We start from the raw sequence: 22,165 nt of genomic DNA, 5'->3' as shown, positions 1-22,165 counted from the left end.
TTGATGGTTCACTCCGCTGTGGCGACCCTGGATTAATAAAGGGACTAAGTGTCAAGAAAATGAACAAATGAATATATTTGCTCAAAAATGACAACACACATATTAGCAAGACACTCTTTGTTTGTCATTCATGGATGGAATCTGACTGTACTCATCAAGTATCAAAGCCGTCACACCACACGTCTTCATGCCAGAAGTGAGCTCTGTACCATTGGTGGGATGGGGGGGGGGTGTAAAATCTTTGAGGTGCAGGACTGTATTGTTAAGCAGAATTGATTCAGTCTTCTCAACACCTTTGCTCTCCATTGATCTTCAAATCAATGCAGCGCTGCAATCGCATCACCGTCCCCGAGTCTCGATATCCCTTAATGAGGCGTTTTTATTCATGCAACGGTGGACTTAAAAAAAGCTCGGTCTTTGTGAGAACAGGGAATTCTGAGAATGTCTTCCAGCTGTGAATTATGTTAGGTGAAGCGGTTCACCGTTTGAGGTGAGAAAAGCTTCTCTCTGTAGCTCTTGCGAGACAATTCTGATAGATGATCCTGAGGATAAAATGACAGACTGTCTGCCTTACAAAGGAAAATAGATTTGAGCATGTGACGCGCGCTCCTTCAGGAGGATAACAGAGATCTGATGATTTATCTTCGCATGTTGTCGTTTTTTTATTGAAAATTGTTGTGTGCTTTAAATGCGTGAGCAGTTTAGGCTTTAAAATGCCATGCCAGTGGGTATGCTAATGTGCCAGCTCTGTTTTAAAGCGGAAAAAAATGAACCCTTGTTTGACCGTGCAGCAGGAAACAGGATCCTCTTTTGACACACCTTCAAAGCCTCGGGATATTTGACTGTTTTCGCTGACACTTTTTAAGCACCTCCTGCTGACATTTCCAGTCCGTTTCACTCCTTGAAACTGATACCTTAGTATTATTTGACACTTATTGTGTGTGTGTGTATGTCCTTATCTGTCATCTTGAGCTAAAATGTGCACTGTCAACTATTATATTATGGTCTTAATTTGCACAAACAATTTCTTTTTGCTGCTTGTTCAGACTACTTATTTAAAAAGAGCTGAAACAACACAATTCTGGAGTTTTTTGGGTGGAAACTAAATTGTTTTATGTTCAGTCTACATAAAAATTAAAATTAAATTAGTTACTTGAACTTAGATCAGAATCAAAAATAGCTTTCTTGCCAGGTGTGTTCACACATAGCCTACAAGGAATTTGTTTTCGTAACAGAGCTTCTACAGGGCAACAGAATTACAGAGACAGGTCAAAAAACAGATAATAAATGTATTTATGAAATAGAAGTAGTGACTGCAAATTTACAAATTGACAAGTTTATATCACTGTATACTACGTATGTGCTGCTGTTGTGTGCAAATTGGCATTTAAAGTATGTTGTTGAATAAGTGTATATGTGTATAAAAAAGTGTATAGCAAGTAGTGATTTTAGTTTCACAGTTACTATCATAAAGTGTTCATGAAATGGATTGCCTGAGTAAAGAAACTGTTTCTGTGTCGAGCTGTTGTGGTGCACGGTGCTCTGTAATGTCAACCAGAAGGTAAAAGTTCAAATAGGCAGTGTGCTGGGTGTGAGGGGTCCAGAGTGATTTTGGCAGCCCTTCTGCTCGCTCTGGATAAGTACAGTTCTTGGAGAGTAGGGAGGGTTGTACCAGTGATTCGCTCAACAGTTCGAACTATTCGACGTAGTCTATGGAGGTCGGATTTGGTAGCTGAGCTAAACCAGACAGTTATAACGTGCAGAAGACTGATTTAGGGATGAAAGTGTTGAACTGTTTCAGCAGCTCCTTTGAAAGGTTGAACTTCCTCAGCTGATGAAGGAAAGAGCAAGAAGTTTTTAGGTTTTGGCTAAATAATGAACAAAGTAATAGGGATAGACAAACCATATACAGTTGAAGTCAGAATTATTAGCCCCCCTTTGAAGTCTTATTTGCTTTTTTTCCCCGGCTAGAATAAAAGCACTTTTACATTTTTTTAAACACCTTTTTAAGGACAATTATTAGCCCCTTTAAGCAATTTTTTTTCCCAATATAATAATATTATAACTTACCTAATTACCTTAATCTGCCTAGTTAACCTAATTAACCTAGTTTAGCCATTAAATGTCACTTTAAGCTGTATAGAACTGTCTTGAAAAATATATAGTAAAACAATATTTACTGTCATCATGGCAAAGATAAAATAAATCAGTTATTAGAAATTAGTTCAGCTATATATATATATATATATATATATATATATATATATATATATATATATATATATATATATATATATATATATATATATATAGCGTAAAAAAATACTTTTATGCTGAAAAAAATTAACATATTATTCTGTAAACGTAGCCCTATATACATTTGTGGAGATCGTGAATTATGTAGCCAGAAGTATGTATGGCTGCATTTAATTTTTTGAGTGAATGCTACGGTTGGGTTTTGGGAAGTGGGTGCTTTTTAAAACAGTATTGGTTGGATGGGGGAGGGTGGGTCAGTCGAACGGTCAGTCAGATAGAAAACAAAAACTGCAAAAAAAAACATAGTTTATGGGACATATTTGACACTCTTTAAAAATGTATATAGCGGTATGTTTTCAGAAATGAGCCTGGGTTGGAAACAATGGTTTCTCCTTTGTTTCTCATCCAAATTTCGCCAAACTTTTAAAATAAAATGGCAGGAACATGCCATGGTTAACCTTGAGAAAATACCTTCAACTCTGTGTTATATTTTACCCTGCGTTACTTTGTGCCCGCGCTCCCCTAATAGATTTGTGTTGAGACAACATGAATAAATTGTGTGGAACCCTACATGTTTTTACAGTGCAATGATTTTGCTTGATTTCTTTCATGATTTTTACACACAGTTTAATGTCACAAACCTGTTTGAGTTTCTTTCTTCTGCTGAACACAAAAGAAAAAAATGCTGAAAACCTGTAACCCATGACTTCTGTAGCATTTGTTTTACCCACTAAATTACCTAAAATTGTTCAAATATGATTCCTTGGATCTACTTAATGTTTTTAAGTTAAGTGGTTGTAAACAATTTATTTGGGCTGATTTTAAACAAACAAATTAAGTTGTACATGACTACATTTAGTTAATTGGTTAAATTCAGCCCATATAAATGGTTTACAGCAGTTTTGCAGAACTCATTTTTTTCAGTGCTTTCTTCAAAATGTCTTTTTTTTAGGTCTAGCAGAGGAAAAATAAACTTGTTTGGAAAAAATTGAGGGCAAGTAAATAGTGAGAGCATTTACATTTTTCTGAGGGGTGAACCATCGCTTTAATTACTCGTATGACAATCATCTTGTGCCAGCAGGAAGATGGTTGCATCTCTTGTATTATTCAGAAGACGTTTCTCCTCTGAATAATACATCAGTCTGCTCTGTAATGACCTATACATCTGACCTTAGCAACAATATGGCAAGGTATTGTCTGTGTACGAGCCAAACAGAAGTATTGTGAATCTCCTCTGGTGCTTGTTTTTTATGCTGTGTAGATGGTGTGCAGTGATTTAATGATGTGTTGTTCTTGTTTATTATGTGCCCTTTGTCTTGTGCTAAAGGGAAAGGAGGAACTGTCTGTCTGTGGAATGTCCCAGCGCATCAACTTATTGAGCTTTGATGAAAATATTTCCTCTTTTTACTTTAGGGTTAGGGACATTCATTTGCAGGTGGTTTGGCTTATTTACCCGACAATTCAATTTAAAAACAACCCTGAATTTATCTGGGTTACTTATTTTAGGGAGTATTATTGTAAAAAACAAATAAATTCCAGCAAGTTTTCCATCTTTTGCAGATTAGCCAAAAATAGATATTGTTATTATATTATAACTATACTAGACATGTTTGATGACGTAATCCTGTAATATCCTCTTGGTTTTGATACTTATCAAATTCAATAAAAAATAAGTTGTATTAATATATTTGGCAGCACTGCAGTGCGTAACACAATAGCCTCACAGCAAGAATGTCGCTTGTTTGAGCATCGGCTGGGTCAGTTGGAATTTCTGTTTGTAGTTTGTATGTTCTCCTCCGGGTGCTCCAGTTTCCCCCACAGTCCAAAGACATGCGGTACAGGTGAATTGGGTAGGCTAAACTGTCCGTAGTGTATGAGTGTGTGTAGGAATGAGTGTGTGGATGTTTCCCAGAGATGGGATGTGGCTTGAAGGGCATCCGCTGCGTAAAAACGTGCTGGATAAGTTGGTGGTTTATTGTGCTGTGGCGACCCCGAATTAATAAAGGGACTAAGCCGACAAGAAAATAAATGAATAAATGAATGAATGAAGATTTAAAATCACTTATACTCACCATGCCTGTATGCATTTGTTCAGAATACACAAACTGTACTTTTTAGTAAATACATGGTTTCCTCACTTCTACTTGAAAGACATGGGGTTCTATTTTAACAATCTAGGCGCAAAGTCTAAAGTGCATGGTGCAAAGCATTAAGGCTGTGTCCAAATCCACTTTTGCTATTTTAAGAATAGAAAAATACAGTTTGCACCCTGGCGCATGGTCTAACAGGATTGTGCTTATTCTCTTAATGAGTTATGGTTGTGTTTTGAGCTTAACATGCCCTTAACCAATCAGAGTCTCATCTCACAATGCCTTTAAGTGTCAGTTGCGTCACGCCATGGTGCATTTGCTATTTACATGGCGACTTTGTAAGTGGAAAAACTGAACGCTTTACCAGCGGGAAACAGTTAAAGAGTACAGCGAGGATAAAAAAAAATGAGGCTCCTCCACTAGGCCTCTTTACTTTCTCTTTACTTTGCTTTTACTCGTTACTCCTTTACTTTCGTGGAAAAGGAAATGGATGTATGCACTTCACTTAAGACATCCATTAGCCTATACATTTAATTCTGTTTGTTAAGCGCAAATATTTGTTTCAAAACTATTTCTAAATTTAGTTCTGATTTCCAGCAGATGAAAAATGAACAACAATTACGAAGTGTGGTCAAAAACATCCAAACACACGCCCTATTCATATGCCTCATAGTGATGCAGTAGTCTCCAAAACCCGACAGGTGGACAAATCTAGACTTGTTTTTATTAAAATGCAAATTGTCATGATTAAACTAAAAGAAAGCTCCCCCGAGATGAAGAAGGCATGGAGGCAGTGTTTTTATGTTTATGTAGAAAATATAAATTTTTGTAACATTCTTTTTTATATGTAAAGATATTTGTGTATTGCTGTACATCCTGTGTATTAAGCAATGTGTAAGTGTTTACATTAGAGCAGCTTTTAGTTGGTCAGTGGTGCTGTCTATTTCAGTTCCTCAAAAAAGCAGCGCGCCAACAATGTGCCTTAACACACCACCTTTCTAGACCGGAATGCTCATGAGTCTGTAAACTTAAAGACTTTAATATTTAAACAATATGGCACAAAACGTGAAAATTAAGGTTGCGTTGGTCTAAAAATAGCAACAAATCGCGCCAAACACATCTTGCACCTTCATGCGCCGGGTGTAGAATAGGGCCCATGAATTCAAGGCTTGGACACTGGATAAAAACAAACATAGGTCCTTGAAAGTGCTTGAATATAAGGTTTATAGTGATATTTCCCCAATTGTACTGTTCTGCTTTCCTGAAGCCCGAACGAAATTTCAGTCTTATGAACTATGACTTATGCATTTTTTCAATACTTCAGAAACCACATTTGAACATTGCCAGAATAGAATTAATTGTATTAAATTTTCTTGAACATGACTTTAAAACTGTAGTTTAAAACAGTAAACATTTTTTAAAATTACATTACAAACATCATTATTATGACATTTTAATGTAAATATTAAAAGTAAAAGTTAAATGTTATTATAAGTAAAATGTTATAGGGGCAGCATGGTGCCGCAGTGGGTAGCATGATTGCCTCACAGCAAGAATGTCGCTGGTTCGAGCCCCGGCTGGGTTAGTTCGCATTTCTGTGTAAAGTTTGCATGTTCTCCTCGTGTTCGCGTGGGTTTCCTCCGGGTGCTCTGATTTCCTCCACAGTCCAAAGACATGCAGTATGGGTGAATTGAATGGAAAAATTGGCTATAGTGTACGTATGTAAATGCAAGAATGTATGGGTAATTCCCAGTGTTGGATTACAGCTGGAAGAACATCGGCTTTGTAAAACAAATGCTGGATAAGTTGGGGGTTCATTCCGCTGCATGTGGCAACCCATGTTTAATAAAGCAACTAAGCCGATAAGAAAATGAATGAATGAAATGTTAAGTACAGGAAGGACTTTTAAGGTGCTACATGCTGGGGGTGTGAATTACAAAGGTTCTCGATTTAAAGGGCACCTAGGTTACCCCTTTTTTCAGATTTATTATGAATCATTTGTCTCTCCAGAATGTGTCTGTAAAGTTTCAGCCTTAAAACATCCAGTAGATGTTTTTTTTTACCTTTTATAAGATTCTGTTTTCTACATTTTTTGCACTGGGTGACGGTTTTGCTTTTCTGCGCCTTTGAGGCGAGTCCTCCTCGCCCACCGTTTCTACGTGCCTTAATCTCCTCCCTCTGCTGAGTCTGACAACAAACAGACATAAAGGAAGCAGATCTCACGTAGCGTTTGTGAGAAATACTACAGTAAGAACTTTACCCATGATGATTATTTGCTGCATTTGTGTTAAGTTACAACGCCAATGTCGTTACAAAGTTCACACGCACACACACAGACACACATACCCAGCACGGACACAATACGCATATACATACAGACAGCACGTTTAGCTTTGCACTCTTTTTGCACGCATAAGTGACAGGACACAGGCTAATCTCCACTGCTGTAGGGGTATCTAGTTTGTTAAAATAAACCTGATTTAACGTCCACAAAGCAGGATTTAAGCGTCTTCTTTTATAATTGTTAATTTATAATTGTTGACACGCGGCTGTGCTGATGAAGTAAAGCTGAAGTAAATCGCTGTAATTCATTACACACGTGCTCTGTTTTAAAACATTTTAAACTTGTGAAACTCACTCTTGATCACATTTGATGATGATTGATGATCCTAGTGAACTGAACAGACCCGGTTATTCCCGGTTGCATTGCACTCATCTTCTCTTGTTGATCTGATTATACACGAGACTACCGGAACATGTTACGCTGCTATCAATCAATTCGGTGGGCGGGGGGACCGCACTCGTACGTCAAGTTGCAGTCAGTCTGAAAACCGCTCCAATTGGTCCAATTGGTTTTTATGTTGTTAAATTGAAAAACAAAAAGGACTCTGTGTGTTTATAACATCCCAATATGACCGCCTATACACTATACCTACACATATTTCTGTCCAAACAGCTTGAAAAGTAGAGTTTTCACCATGGGTGCCCTTTAAAAATATTAGGGATTTAAAAAGTCCTTGAATTTAGTGTCCATGAAAGAGTGGGAACCCTGTAAATATTTCCTTCAGCTTGATAATGCAGTGCTTTACTCAGAATAAAGCTAAAACATTTAGAAAGAAGTATATGGAAAATGTATTCATATTAATGAAATGCATTGACCTGCACACACACACACACACACACACACACACACACTTTATTTTCTAAAAGGACATAGAATTGTAGAAAAGATGCATGGAAACTAATCTGTAGCTGTGGAAGTAGACCCTTTTTCCAGTTATCCCTAATAATATATTATGTCATTATAATGATTTTGTCTAAATGATTGGTCACACTTTACAATAAGGATCTGTTAGTTAATGTAATTACTAACATGAACTGATAATGAATAATACTTGTACAGCATTCATTATTCATAGTTCAACATTTACTCATGCATTATTAACATCCACATTCATGCTTGTTATAGCATTAGTGAATGCAGCTGTCAGTGATCAACTGTGTTTTCACTTCTGATGTTAGCCAACATAAACAAACACTGTAGTAAATGCATTGTCCATTGTTTATTTATGTTAGTAAATGCATTAGCTAAAATGAACTAATACAACCTTATTATAAAGTGTTACCAAATGTTTTAGTATACTATGAGGTTGAACTATCAAAATGTACAATAATAAAATACAATACAATAATACAATATCTGCATTCTGTAAATATTAAAGGGTACAATAAACCAGCAATATTGTGAGATATCATTTTAAAAATTATTTAAAATGACTGCTTTATATGTTAACAATTTAAAAATGCCATTGTAATCTAATTACATTTTTTAAGTAATATTTGTTTTATTATCAGTGTCATGCTACTTAACTTTATCATTCTTCAATTAATAGGAAGCTTATTAGATTGTTCATTTGAATAGAAATATTTTTTAGCTTTAGAAATGCCTTTGCTGTCACTATTAAATTAAATATCTCCACTGAATTCATTCATTTTATTTTAAAAATCTCATTCCAAACTTTTAAACAGTATTGTATATTAGATTAGATTAGATTAAACTTTTAATGTCATTACACATGTACAAGTACAAGGCAACAAAGTGCAGTTTAGGTCTAACCAGGAGTGCAATAGCAGCAAGTGCAGGATATATAGTGCTCTGCATTTTATATTTTAATAGGAAGCTTTACAATATTATATTTGTGCATACATTAGATTAGTCAGTACTAAAGCCAAATCTGGAGCTTATCTAACAAAATAACTTACGATTACAGTCCAAAAACTAGTACAGCCAAATTTATATGTTAAAGAAAAATATTAAATACAAATGTTAAAAAAAGGAAAAATCAAATTGAAAAATTAGTTGAAATTTTGTAGGTTGTATATTATTTTTGCAATATTTTGCTTGACTTTAAGTGTGTTATCTTTCAATTTCTAAATATGCTTGGTGACTAAGATATTATTTTCATAAATATATCTGTTTAATAAATCTGTTTTGTTTAAATGCACCAAAATACATTGCCCATATTCACAGAGAAATGGATCGAAATATTGATTTTCAAAATAAGGTGTACAATTATGCTGAACACTGTAGGTATAAGTTATAGTGCAATTATAAAAACACTAAGGGTGATATTTACAGATACGTGTACTATAAACATTATATAGAGGTTGTATTAACTGTGAACAGAGATTTACAATTAGATGAATATATGTACAGGCTGCTATAAACAATCAGTGGTATGCAGATAGATATGAACATAATTACACTTGTATTTGTGCAGAGGATATTTAAATTCAAGATGAATTAGTGCAATTTTAGAGTAAAACTGTAAACTAGCAATATCATTGCAATAAAAATGACTTCTTTTATGTCTGCGTATTTTAAAATGTAATTCAATACAAACATACTATTATGAATATTGTGCTATTTCAAATTGATGGATTTTCTGCAATAGAAATCATTTGTATCATTAACTCAGTTTTATTGAATTTAATTCACTTGTGCTGTATAAAAATATTGATCTCAAAATATCAATAAAAGCTTTTGAATGATAGTGTATTTAAAAATACCCATAAAAGCATAATTATAATATTTAAATATTGTATATTTCATGTTTAAAAACTCATAAACCCTCAAAATCTGTCAAATAAATGTGTTATTCTCTGATTTCGTGTTCCTTTTAAAAAGAAATGTCTCTTTAAATATGTAAACTTCTACAGCTTACGTCTTCAAATGCTCAGTTTATACCGTATTTTGTACTGCTAAACAACAAGAAGCACCTACTCCTAAGAGCATATAATGTCTCTCTACAGTAGATGAATATATGTACAGGTTGCTATTAATAATCAGAGGTATGCAGATAGATATGAACATAATTACACTCGTACAGTATATGTGCAGTGGATATGTACATTTAAGATGAATTAGTGCAATTTTAGAATAAAACTGTAATTAGCAATATCATTATGACTTCTTTTATGTCTCTGTATCTTAAAATGTAACGTAAAACAAGCGTCAAATAATTATTAATATTGTGCTACTTAAAATTGATGAATTCTCTGCTTAATAGAAAGTTTGACATAATCAGTTGTAAAATAACTCACTTTTAATTAATTTAATTCACTTGTGCTATAAAAAAATTGATTTCAATGTTTAGAAAATGTCAATAAAAGCTTTTGAATGATAGTGTATTTAAAAATACCCATAATAGCATGATTATAATATTTAAATATTGTATATTTCATGTTTAAAAACTTATAAACCCTCAAAATCCCTTAAAAAAATGTGCTATTTTCTCGTTTACCCTCATTCGTGTTCCTTTTGAAAGAAATGTCTCTTTAAATATGTAATCTTCTACAGCTTCCGTGTTCAAATGCTCAGTTTCTACCATATTTTCTACTGCTAAACAACAAGAAGCCCTCACTCCTAAGAGTATATAATGTATCTCTCCCTCCCTGAGTCCAGAAACCCCCACCTGAGTCACCCCACCAACCCAAACGCAGGGTGCTGAGGGGCCACTGAGACTAATGGCCAGCTGCTATTTTGCAGTGACTTTCTTTTCTCACTAGTCACATGGCTGTTCTTGAACGCGCGGCGTGCGGAATCGAAACTGTCTTTTCAATGAGAGTCCACCACCAGCCCACGCAAGCCCCAAAGACAGCACGATGTGAAGTCCCGCAAACAAGACAAAGTGTGTGTGGTAAATTTGTTTGAGAGTGGCGGCGCCAATGCAAATGCAAGTGGCAGGCAATACCAAGGATCCTCGCCAGAATGGAAAATCGGTCATTGTGGGAAGGGTTTGCTGGGTCTGACCCTGGCTGCTACTAGACAAGCAAGTGTGAAATCCGTATGAAAGGTAAGCAGCTGATAACATTACCCAACAAAGGCAATATCATCTTCTTGGTTCTCGACGTTTTCCTTTCCAGCACTCTCATATCTGCCTACGCCGATTTTCTCCATCTCGTCTCGCTGCGTATATGTGTATTTCACCGTGGTCAGTCTGTTGTTGTTTGCTTGTGGTGAATGAAATGCTCCCAAACATCAAACAGCAGTGGCGTTGAGCGCTGTTTGAAAAGGACCGCTACTCTGTGGTCTTTGTGCTTCCCTTTTCATCCCGCTCAGAATGGGCAGCATATCAAACAGTTTTGTTTTCCTTTCAGAGCTCATTGCGTTTGGCTGTAATCGTCACACTTTTTCGGCCGATGATATCCAGTTGCTTTTCTGATGTTTACTTTGCAATTAGGAGCACATCACTCATGCCTGTGGGGTCTGTTGCCATAGTTACAATAGGGTTCCGAGGTCTATCATCTGGTCCTCGCGTCCACCAATCAGGTTGCAGAGCTGAAGCTGCAACATAAAGTAAAGATGCACATCTTTCAGCAACACAGTTGTAAGAAAACAGAAAGAGATTCATGAGTAAAAGAAAGTACTCCGGGGTGGCAAGTAGGCGACTGCGCCCAGTCATGGCGGACGGCAGAAATCACAGCGGAGGAGACACCCAGCAGGAGAGGCAGGTGAGAGCATCAACCATTTTGAGACTTAACTCACATTATTGTTCTTGGAGTCTTCTCCGTGAAATGTGCTGGTCAACGAGATTAGCATTAGCAGTGCCAATAAACGGCCGAAGAATGGACTGTGAACGTCAGGCAAATGAAAGCGAGAAAAAAACGCCGCAGTTTTCAATATGATTCTTGAAGCCTCTTCACATCCATTTCTTTTTCTTCCCAAAGCGCGATCAAAGAACTCCAGCTGGGCTGTTGTTTGCTTCTGGTATCTATTTTTCCGTTAATTTGCGAATGGGAGGATTCGTCGCGTAAACTTAATTCGATTGCTCCTAGTATGCATATGTCCATGTCTTTGTGTTTTCATGTGTGTGTGTGTCTCTCTCAGTGTATGAAATTGGCCTAGATTAATCATAGCACTCCAAATCTCATTACTTGGAACATCTGAGGGAACGCTGTCTTTAAAGGGCTCTTTGGAGGGGGCTTTCAAATCGGGCCTTCATCAGATCAAAGGCCTCAGATCTGGGATGAATATTTGTCCTCGGCGGATATGTCTCGAGATAATCAAGCATGGTCAGAGGATCCACCATTGGGTGAAGCACAGCAGCGAGGGCTCCATGTCCTCGCCGATTCCCGACCGAGCCGTCTGAGAGCCTGTCGATATCCAGCGAATGATGTCAAAATAGCGCACCAAAGGGGGGCTGGGTGGAAAGCAAGAGGATAAAGAAAGATGGAGGGGAGGACCATCGCCAACTAAAGCCAGTTGTGCTTAAAGATGGCGGCCGGGGATGCCGCAGACTGCGTAGCACGAGACCAGATCCGTTGAGGCAATCGGGATAGTCTACGGTGAAGTTGAGGTAACTGTGAAGGCGGCATGTGCATCGATTGTGTAACGTTGATAATGGCGGCGGTACGCCGAGCGTTATTTGCCGCTCTTTCCTACTGTTTTTATTGTTTACATCTCTCCCGGCCCTCTTGCTTTCAAAGCTTCAATTGTTGCGACCGCTTGCTGTGCATTTCAAGCTCGTAGCATCGGCTCGCCATTTGTTAGCGAGCAAAATCTTTCGCCTATTTTTAGCGGTCATTAGCGGCGCATTGTTTGCCGATGAATTGTAGCGAGCCGCATGTTTTCCTATGGAAACATTAATCAGTAGTTAGACAAACCTCAAGCAACAACCTGTTTAATCCTGTGTGGCTAATCCACCCTTGGCCTTGTTAGTCACGATTTATTCAGCTATGACAAAAGATATCAGCAGGACTCCAGAGGACATTCTGACAGTCTTTAGATAGCACCTTTCTCCCAAGACTCGGTAGCGCTAAAAAGAGCAGCTTATCAATACACCAAAGACATTTTCCCTTTCTGATGTCCCAATCATTCAAATATAAATCAGCTTTTCTCCAACCGGACCCTCGTCGCCTTTGTTTCGCAGTACTCCTATAGCCTAACCATTCCAGGCATGTGCGTCTTTGTCTATTGTCAGTTGTATCTCGAAAATCTCAGTTTTTCTCCCCCTCATAATTCAAAGCCTTATTATGCCACTTTTTTTTTTTTTACAGAAGTGCTAAAAGCAGCCTTGAAGTAACTTATTTGAAGGAATAATTATCTTTTGTAGAAATGAGAAGAGCAGCACTCAGCTTTAACATCTAAATGGGCTATTGTCAACTGATCAGGCTCCTCAAAAGATAAGCCTATTTCAAGCAAAGCCTACGAGGAGGGGTAAATTTGCACTGGCAGCTGTAACAAAAACCAACACAGAGGAATGCCGGCCAGAAACGGGGTTTCTTTCTCCCGTCAAGAGGACTTATATCATGACATTAGGGTAATCTGTCATTATTAGCACTCCTAAGGTTTGCTGTTAGTTGCACCAACTTTCCATTGCGAATAACATGTTGAAGTTATCATTTAGACCAATCGAACATCTGTTTGGTTTCTAGAAAGCAAATCTATTCGTTTTGCCCAAGAAAATGAACAAATAAATAATCAAATAAAATAAATAAGTTGTTTTAATATTTCATGTTATGCCGCATGGCAATGGAATATTTCACCCACGTTTGGCATTTGTTTTCTTCATAAAAGTTTTATTGAACCATTAAATATGATTTGTTATGCTTTCTGTGTATACAATATGATTTAAGTTGTTTTCATTTGATGTTAACACCAAAATGGGATGAAGAAAACACAATTAATTTCGAAATGAATTCAATGTAAATATCTGTCAAACTTGCATTGTCTTTGTGGATCTTACTGCATTAAAGTTGTTAGTTGTGTGATGAAAAACTAAATGAAATGTTATTTTCTTAACAAGATAAAAGTCTCTCAATACTAATAGGTTTGCTTTCTATAATCAGACAGATGTTTGATTAGTCTAAATGATAACTTTAACTCTGTGATTGTAATGAAAACTTGATGCAAGAATCATTTGATGACACACTAAAAGGATCACGGCAGCTCCAAAATACTAACTTAATGTCATTTCAGATCTTTGTACTGTGCCAGAATCTTTTAATCAACAGTTTTCCTCATTTTTCAGACAATAAAATGAATATATAAATAATCAAATCAAATAAATAGTTAAGTAAGTTGCTTTAATTTTTCATGTTTTGCAGCATTTCAATGGAACATTATTTCACCCACGTTTAGCATTTGTTTTCTTCATAAAAGTTGGCTGAACTTTTAAATATTAAAGTAGATTTTGGAGGGATTTAATATGCTTATATCTGCGTATACAATATGACTTGAGTTGTTTTAATTTGATGCTAACACCAAAATGGGATGTCTCGACTTTGACGCATCTTCATTAAACATCAAATACAAACACATTTTACAAGACAACACAATTCATTTCAGTTAATTTAATGTTACTGAGTAACTGTTGCAATTTCTGAGTGAAAATTCTCTTTTTGTATGCTACTGCATTGAAGTGTTTAGTTGTGGGATGAAAAACTAAATGAAATGTGATTTTTTTTTTTTTTAGCAAGATAAAAGTCTTTCAATACTGTTGGTTCAAAAGATTCTGGCACAGTACAAAGATCTGAAATGACATTTAGTTGTTGTTTTAGAGCTACCGTGATCCTTTTAATGTGTCATCAAATGATTCTTGCACCAAGTTTTCATTGCAATTAACAGAATTACAGTTATAATTTAGACTAATTAAACCTTTGTCTAAGTTTTAGAAAGCCAACTAATTAGTATTGAGAGACTTTTATCTTGGTAAGAAAATCACATTTCATTTAGTTTTTCATCACACAACTATCAACTTCAATGCAGTAGCATGCAAAAAGAGAATTTTCACTCAGAAAATGCAAGTTTGACAGATTTTTACATTGAATTAATTGTTAAATGAATCATGTTTTCTTCAACCCATTTTCGAATCAACATCCCATTTTGGTGTTAACATCAAATTAAAACAACTTAAGTCATATTGTATACACAGGAAGCATATTAAATCATATGCTTCAATCAGCTTATATAAAGAAAACAAATGCTATGAGTGGGTGAAATCATGTTCCGTTTCCATGTGGCATTACATGAAAAATGAAAGCAACTTACTTTATTATTCATTCGTTCATTTTCTTTTTGCTTTAGTCTCTTTATTAGTCTGGGGTTGCCACAGCGAAATGAACCGCCAACTTATCTAGCACATGTTTCACGCAGTGGATGCCCTTCCAGCTGCAACCCACCTATGGGAAACATCCATACACACTCATACACTACGGACAATTTAGCCTACCTAATTCACCTGTACCTTGTCTTTGGACTGTGGGGGAAACCAGAGAACCCGGAAACCCACACAAACTCTGGCAGAACATGCAAACTCCACACAGAAACGCCAACTGACCCAGCCAGATGTTCGAACTAATGACCTTCTTGCTGTAAGGTGATAGCACTACCTACTGCGCCACCAGATCGCTCCTTGCTTTATTATTTAAGAATTTATTTTATTAGATTGTTAATTTATTTATTGTCTTGACTGAAAATGGGAAAAACTGTTGGTTCAAAAGATTCACAGTAGAAAGATCTAATATGACATCTAGTTAGTGTTTTGGAGCTGCCGTGATCCTTTTAGTGTCATCAAATGATTCTTGCAACAAGTTTTAATGGCAAAACGTTTTTATAAACAAATTATTGCTACTGAATGATTTTTCTGTAAAAATCTTGTGTAAATCATTACATGTAATCTTTTGCTCTGAAAAAAAAAACAAGTGAAACAGGACCATTCTAATTATACATTCATTGTTCTGATCATTGAAAACCCATTTCAGCTCTACATACAGTCTGCTGCAATCAGAAATTCTTGAGTCTCAAATTGATTCATAGCTAAAGGAACACCTGCTGAATGCAATCCTATTCTGCAAATCCTCATTCAACTAACATGGCTGTCGTCGCCTTTTTATTGAAGGCTTGAGCTGCATATTAGTCTGTCACAGCCACTGAATAGGTAAAGCCGAGGCAGAGCGCAAGACTAGGTGACGTGCAGCGTCAGAGAGACTGAAATGTCTATTGTGTCACAGTCATTGCTGCCATCAAATCAATGCAAATGAATTGTGTATTTATTTAGTTGCATCGTTATTAAATGACAATCTGAAATGAATCGATCTATTAAACATCACTTCAAAATCTTAATTGGTTTGATAATACGTTTGGTAAAGATGTTTTGTAAACTATACACAATTTGTAAAGCAGATGAGTTCGACTGGAAAATGGGCATTTGAGCCCATTTTTGTTTTTGGCTCAGTCCCTTTATTAATCTGGGGTTGCCACGGTGGAATAAACCACTAACTTAACCTACGCAGCGGATGTCCTTCCAGCTGCAACCCATCACTGGGAAAAGCCTTTAAACAGAAACAATGTCATGCAGCTTTTATTTTTTTATTCATGTTTTAGAAAGTGTCTTGTTTTTTTGTTTGTTTGTTTGTTTGTTTGTTTGTTTTTTTGTTTGTTTTTTCCTGAGTAAAATATGAGTATCATTTACCATGATTTACAGAAGAAACTAACTTATGCCGTACACCAAAAATGTATTGTTGGTGAATATTTGGAACATTTATTTTATTTCATTTATTGTTTAGGGATCATAGTTCAGCCTCACAAATACTCAATAATATTAATCAAATTCTTTAAAATTTGATTAAAACACCACTATACTTTAAACACATTTTCAGTGGTTTAATCTCTTGATTAAACTAAAAACTCTAAAAATAATAAAGAGTTTTTAAAAACATTTAACCCTCTATAGCACACGCATTATGATAGATATCTTTTGTCAGAATGGCTTAATTTGTAGTGCTGTAAAAAAAAAATTGGGAATTTTTTTTTTAAAGGTATTTTATGTTGCCATATGGCAACAACGTCCAACAGTGGACCTAACTTAGAAATTTCTAATCTAGGATCATCCTTATAATTAATCATTTTATTGTTTGTTTTGATTTAATCGGAGTTGGAGTATTATAAGCTTTAATACATAATTTATGAATGACACCTAAAACACACTTTCCAACAACTGTTATTCCAACAGCTTTCATTTATTCCATTCGTTTTTGCTGAAAACAATCATAATATTGTATTATCATGTATACAACATACAGTAAATATAAATATTTCCTCCAGTAAATATTACAACAAATAAATAACAAGTCTAGTATATCCAGATGCATCAGAATAAAGGAGCTACTAGCCAACAATGTTTATATATTATATTATATTATATTATATTATATTATATTATATTATATTATATCATTTCATATCATATCATATCATATCATATCATATCATATTATATTATATTATATTATATTATATTATATTATATTAGATACTAAACTACGCCTGTCTTATCTGCCTCTGAGCTAACACACCTGAACTGTCTCCATCACTGCTCATATCAAATGTCCAAACTGCATCATTCTCATGGTTACTGAAACCCATTCTCACTTTCATCTGCAGGAAGAGCCAGTTCTGTCCTTTTCCTCTTTCACTTACCATTAAACATCGTGGTGCTCGCTAATACACTGTATTCATATCTATTCAAAAGTAGAATTATACCATTATCCACATTTTAAATGCCATTAATATATAACTAATCAACATTATATGACTAGCATTCATGTTGTGATTGTTACAGCTTAAAAGTCAACAGCTGACTTTGCTATAGCTAGCTAAACTATACTGCAATGTTGCACGTTCCACTATTGCACAGTGTTGTCATTTGGCAACACATTAATTTGATCGATTTACAGACAACTAATTCTGAGTTCAGACTGCATGATTTTCAAAGTAACCGTGTCACAAATGTGTTCACACTGCATGACTATCTGGGCTAGCGTTTTGTCGCTGCTTTGTTTACACTGCAAGATGGATTGGCGACAGGGACTTTAACAATGCATGACTTTACAATAGGAAGAATCGCTGACAGCTTCATCCAAAGTACGTCTCACGATCAAAAACACATATCTTTTGTTAATTACTACATAATGAGAAAGAAGCCTTTAATGGGGTAGAAAATGTACATATTTTCTCACCTGGGTTTGAAATAAACTGAAAATGAGCACTTTTAACTTCTCCCCCAACCTCCTGCTGGCCTGCAGATACTCATACTAGTGGATGCTGCTCTCTCATTGGCTGTAGGTGATCAAAACTCATTTCACAGGGCATGATTTGAATCGCCAACAGCTCCAAGCATGCCAAATATCTGATGGGCATCTGCGACTCATCTGTGATTCTTTCAGATCTTGTCTTTGATAGTTCACATTGTGTGATTGTTACTCTAGTGAACGAGCACCGATTTGCCTGTGATTTCAGGCATTTGTCTGCGTTTTATTTTTATTTTTTTACCTATCTGCGAGTCTAAATCGGGGCTAAAATCAAGCAGTACGAACTCAGCATAATTTGATAAAAACTTTTGTAATGAGTTGTGAGTATGTCATCATAACCTACTGGAGGTGATGTTTCAGATTTTTTGTGAATCTGACATAATTTGATTCTTTGTTTTTATTGACGTTTTCATTTGCATTCAGCAACTACTCACAATAAACGCCAGTCTGTCAGAAATCGCGCCACAGAAAAACGCACATCATGTGACTTAACCAAAGCACATCATTGGCTAAACTAAGCTCATCTCTTTCCAACAACAATGTTGGTGGCAGTGGAATCAACGGTGGCAAAAGAAACAGTGGCAGAGAAATCAACATTAATATCATGTTGCCATAAAGCAACACCAGCGGTAGAGGGTTAAAATATAATACAATAGATAATATACAATAATCTTCAATTTGTTCAAAACATAAAGTAAAACAATTTAAAGTAGCACACAGATTGCATTAACCCAAAGTGAAATTAGACAAATTTAAACCACATATAGACCCTAATTGCAGCATATGTTGACCAAGCTACACCGTCTCATATGTTTTGGTTTTGTTTAAAATGAAAGGACTTCTGGCAGCTAATATTTTTATTCTTTTAGACACATTAAATACTTACATAAAACCACAGTATTATTATTTAGTATTACACCACAGTCCTTATGTTTTAATAAAAGTAAGGAAAGTGTTATTGCCTTTGTTATGCTTTTAGCCAGAAGGTTAATATTGCTGATTTGGCAGGACAAGTCTCCAAACTTTTAAGCGGTGGCTTGTGGACCTTTTACATCACTTGATCGTAGTAAAAAAAATACAATATACTGAGGTTGTACTGATATGTTTTATTTAACCTGGCAACCTATTTTAGATCACATAAGATGGAGCCCTCAGTTATTTTAGAAGAGAAGAACTTTCCCTTATTCTCTTATTTCTTTTTATTCCTTTTCTTTAATCCCTATATATTTGTTTTATTAGTATTATTATTTATTTGTATTCTATATAATAATATGCATATATATGTTGTAGAACCTAAATGTATATGTGATGGGTTTTGTTTGTTTGTTGTCTAAACAAAAGAAAAAGTTAACAACTGCTGCATGTTTCAAATCTAATATGTTTAATAAAAAAAAAATCTAAATATAATATAAAATACAATTAAATATACTCACTAATTATTTTAGACATTTTAATAAATACTGTTCAGAATAAGTTTATTGTCCCAGTTTACATAAATCTTATCAAAAGTGACTCTGAATGAGAATGAAACATGTTTTGTCCATTTCATTTTCACAAAAGCCCTTTTAACACATTAAAGTCCCTTAAAATTTAATTTGATATGTACACCATCCTCTATTTTGATATATAAATGGAGATTCCCATCATAGAAAATTGCAACTGACTGTAAAGATTAACTAAATATTCATTATTCAACAGATGAATGAGAAAGCAGATGCATTCGTCCAGTGTTATTTATGTATTTATTCATCCTCCCACCGTTTCCAATTAAATAAGCTAGTCAAAACTCCCCTTTCTGAGGCTGCATTAGTTTTGGGTATTGATTGGCTTTCCTAAGACGAAGCATTCCTTCTGTGGTGCTATACAGCGGGGGTCCCCGGCGCATACCCGCTCATCTGCTCCTGCGCTTGATACTGGCGAATCCGAGCAGATGGGGTGGTCACAAACAATAGGTTCATGGAAGAGCGCCGTGGGCTTGACTTAGCTTATCCTGCTTAGCCCACCAGATGTGCGATGCTGCGAAGGGATGGAAGCTGCCACATGTTTTAGTTCGGGGTGGTTTAAAAAATGAAAACAAATGACCTCGGGCCACAAACTTATCTATTTCCTGCCACGTTTAATGTCATGCTTCATTTCTATATTGGGTATTTCTGCATTCCTCAGTGATGATTTGAACACGGCTGTTAATGTATGCCTGTAAGCTGAAATGTGCAGCGTAAACATGTGCTTTTGCAATTTTGACAGTCAAAGGTGAGGTCCTGTTTGTGACCATTTGGACAAAAATACAATTGTTTTGGAGTGTATTTGTAAAACTCTGCTTGGCATGTTGTTTATTAATATTTGAAAGACATCTCTTTACTTTCAGAACACTAGATAACATGGAGTGATTTCTTATTATGTTAATGGTATCTCTCTTATCTTTAAAATGCAACAAGTTGACTTTATCATTTACTCACACTTAAATACTTCTAAAGTTGAATTTTCATTTTCTTGTTGAATGCAAAACAAGATCAGGGCTCAACAATAAGGACTGCCCGATGGCCCGGGGGCCAATGTGCGAGATGCTCTGGACAATGGACAGAATCATTAATTTTCCATGTGACTATTTGTCAATTGCGCGTTTTAGAATCAAGAAACAGTTTGTGTTTTTAAGCCTTTAAATGCTACTTTTTCTTTAATGTCATAAACACCATATTGCTTTTAGGTTTGTTTTATCTGATTGGATGTTGATTTATACTGATTCGTCAAAAAAATCTGCTAAGTCAACCACCTTTTAGTTTAGAACTTCAATAAAATAGATGCAAATTTTCCAAATTGCTCCTTTTGTTTGCATAACACTTAGAATTTTGCTCATAATATATATTTTTAACCCTTTTTAAGTATTTCAATTCTAGATACACAGACATTTTTTTCAGGATCTTTGGTAAATTTTGTTACATCACAATTGTAATGTTTTATATTATCAGTTATTTAAAGTATTTAAAGAAAAGTTATGCTGAACAAAAATTGTGTCAGATATGTTTGGCTTTTGACATATAATTTTAAATGTGTGGCTAAGAAAAACAATATTAATTGATTTTTTTTTTTTTTTTGGTGGTGCCAGTGAAAAATTTGGTAGGGCAAATAAAAATCTGAACCACTTTAGATTTAGACTAATCCAGTTTAATTTCTTACACCAGCTTTACTAAAAACGGTATTTCTCCCTTCTGCTTAAGATGTGGTACAGAAGAAGGTACATTTTTGCATTCTACATGGCTGTGCCTTAAAGTGAAAGTGTTGTGGGTACAAGTTTGCAATATTATATCACAGATTCATGAAATTTATTTTCCATTGGATCCAGAGATATGTCTATTGAGCAATTATACAAATTCCAACCTCCAGCATAATTATGCAATTAAACTTACTGAAATGTTGCTGACAATAGCTAAAACATGCATTGCTTTAAAATGGAAAACATTGATGTTGATGTACCAATTGGACTGTGGATCTCAGAAGTTTGCAACTGTATACTGGAGAAGATCATATATTCTTTGAGAGGAAAGGGTGAATTATTTTAAAAGATTTGGAATCCATTTTTGAATTATATTAAAACAGTACCAGATGATTTAATTTTTTATTTGTTTTGGTGTTCTGTATTGTTAACTTTTGAAAAAGCTAAATAAAAATATAGAATCATAAAATCTGAAACACTCCTTAAATCCTTAGAATTGTACCCTTCAGATATTTGATGAATTTTGACAAAAAGCAGCCAATGACATCCATAGGAACAAAAATACCATGCAGTCAGTGACTGTTTTTTTTATAACATCTAAACTAGTTAACTATCACTTTGAAGAGTACCTACTATGCCTCTTTTTACAATATGTAAAATAAGTCTCTGTTGTCCCTAGAGCCTGTATTTAAAGGTTTAGCTCAAAACGCCCCCCAAATAATGGTTTATAGCGCTATAAAACTGCCCCCTTTAGGCTTTGACCTAAATTGTGCCATTGAAGTGTGCCATTAACGCCTGTGCATCAGCATTGTGGCAGATTTAAAACAGGTCCAACATTATCTCAGTGAAAAACTGAAAACTTCAGAAGAAGTGGCTCAGACAAAGGCAGTGTTCATTGCTGCATCCTTAATATTTTTAACACCTCTTTGTCGCTGACATTATCTTCAGGAGGTGAAAACTGTAATGGCTGACGGCTGCTTCTCACTCAGGGCTGTTTATGCTAATGAATGAGAGA

At 35.4% G+C, this 22,165-nt stretch overlaps 1 protein-coding gene and 1 long non-coding RNA gene across 11 annotated transcripts in view; one reads left to right on the top strand and one right to left on the bottom strand.

The window, feature by feature from the left end:
* Nucleotides 1–9,685: 9,685 nt before the first annotated feature.
* Nucleotides 9,686–12,119, bottom strand: LOC147845998 (uncharacterized). The gene is made up of 2 exons (XR_015481123.1): nucleotides 11,395–12,119; nucleotides 9,686–11,193 (listed from the first exon to the last, which is right to left on the bottom strand). It is a non-coding gene; the product is annotated as an uncharacterized LOC147845998 (long non-coding RNA).
* Nucleotides 10,414–22,165, top strand: part of axin1 (axin 1) — a 107,676-nt gene continuing 95,924 nt past the window's right edge. For 4 of the 10 annotated variants that reach the window (XM_087243242.1, XM_087243234.1, XM_087243238.1 and 1 more), the window contains exon 1: nucleotides 10,414–10,702. The gene's annotated coding sequence lies outside the window, so the exon portion shown is untranslated. Of the gene's footprint in view, nucleotides 10,703–11,223; nucleotides 11,361–22,165 lie in introns of those variants that run through there. The other 6 variants (XM_087243243.1, XM_087243239.1, XM_087243230.1 and 3 more) reach the window with 2 other exon arrangements.

The sequence above is a fragment of the Danio rerio genome, chromosome 3, assembly GCF_052040795.2.
Source record: "Danio rerio strain M-AB ecotype USA chromosome 3, GRCz13ab, whole genome shotgun sequence".
Lineage (NCBI taxonomy): Eukaryota > Metazoa > Chordata > Actinopteri > Cypriniformes > Danionidae > Danio > Danio rerio.
This window is presented reverse-complemented; position numbering and strand designations above follow the sequence as displayed.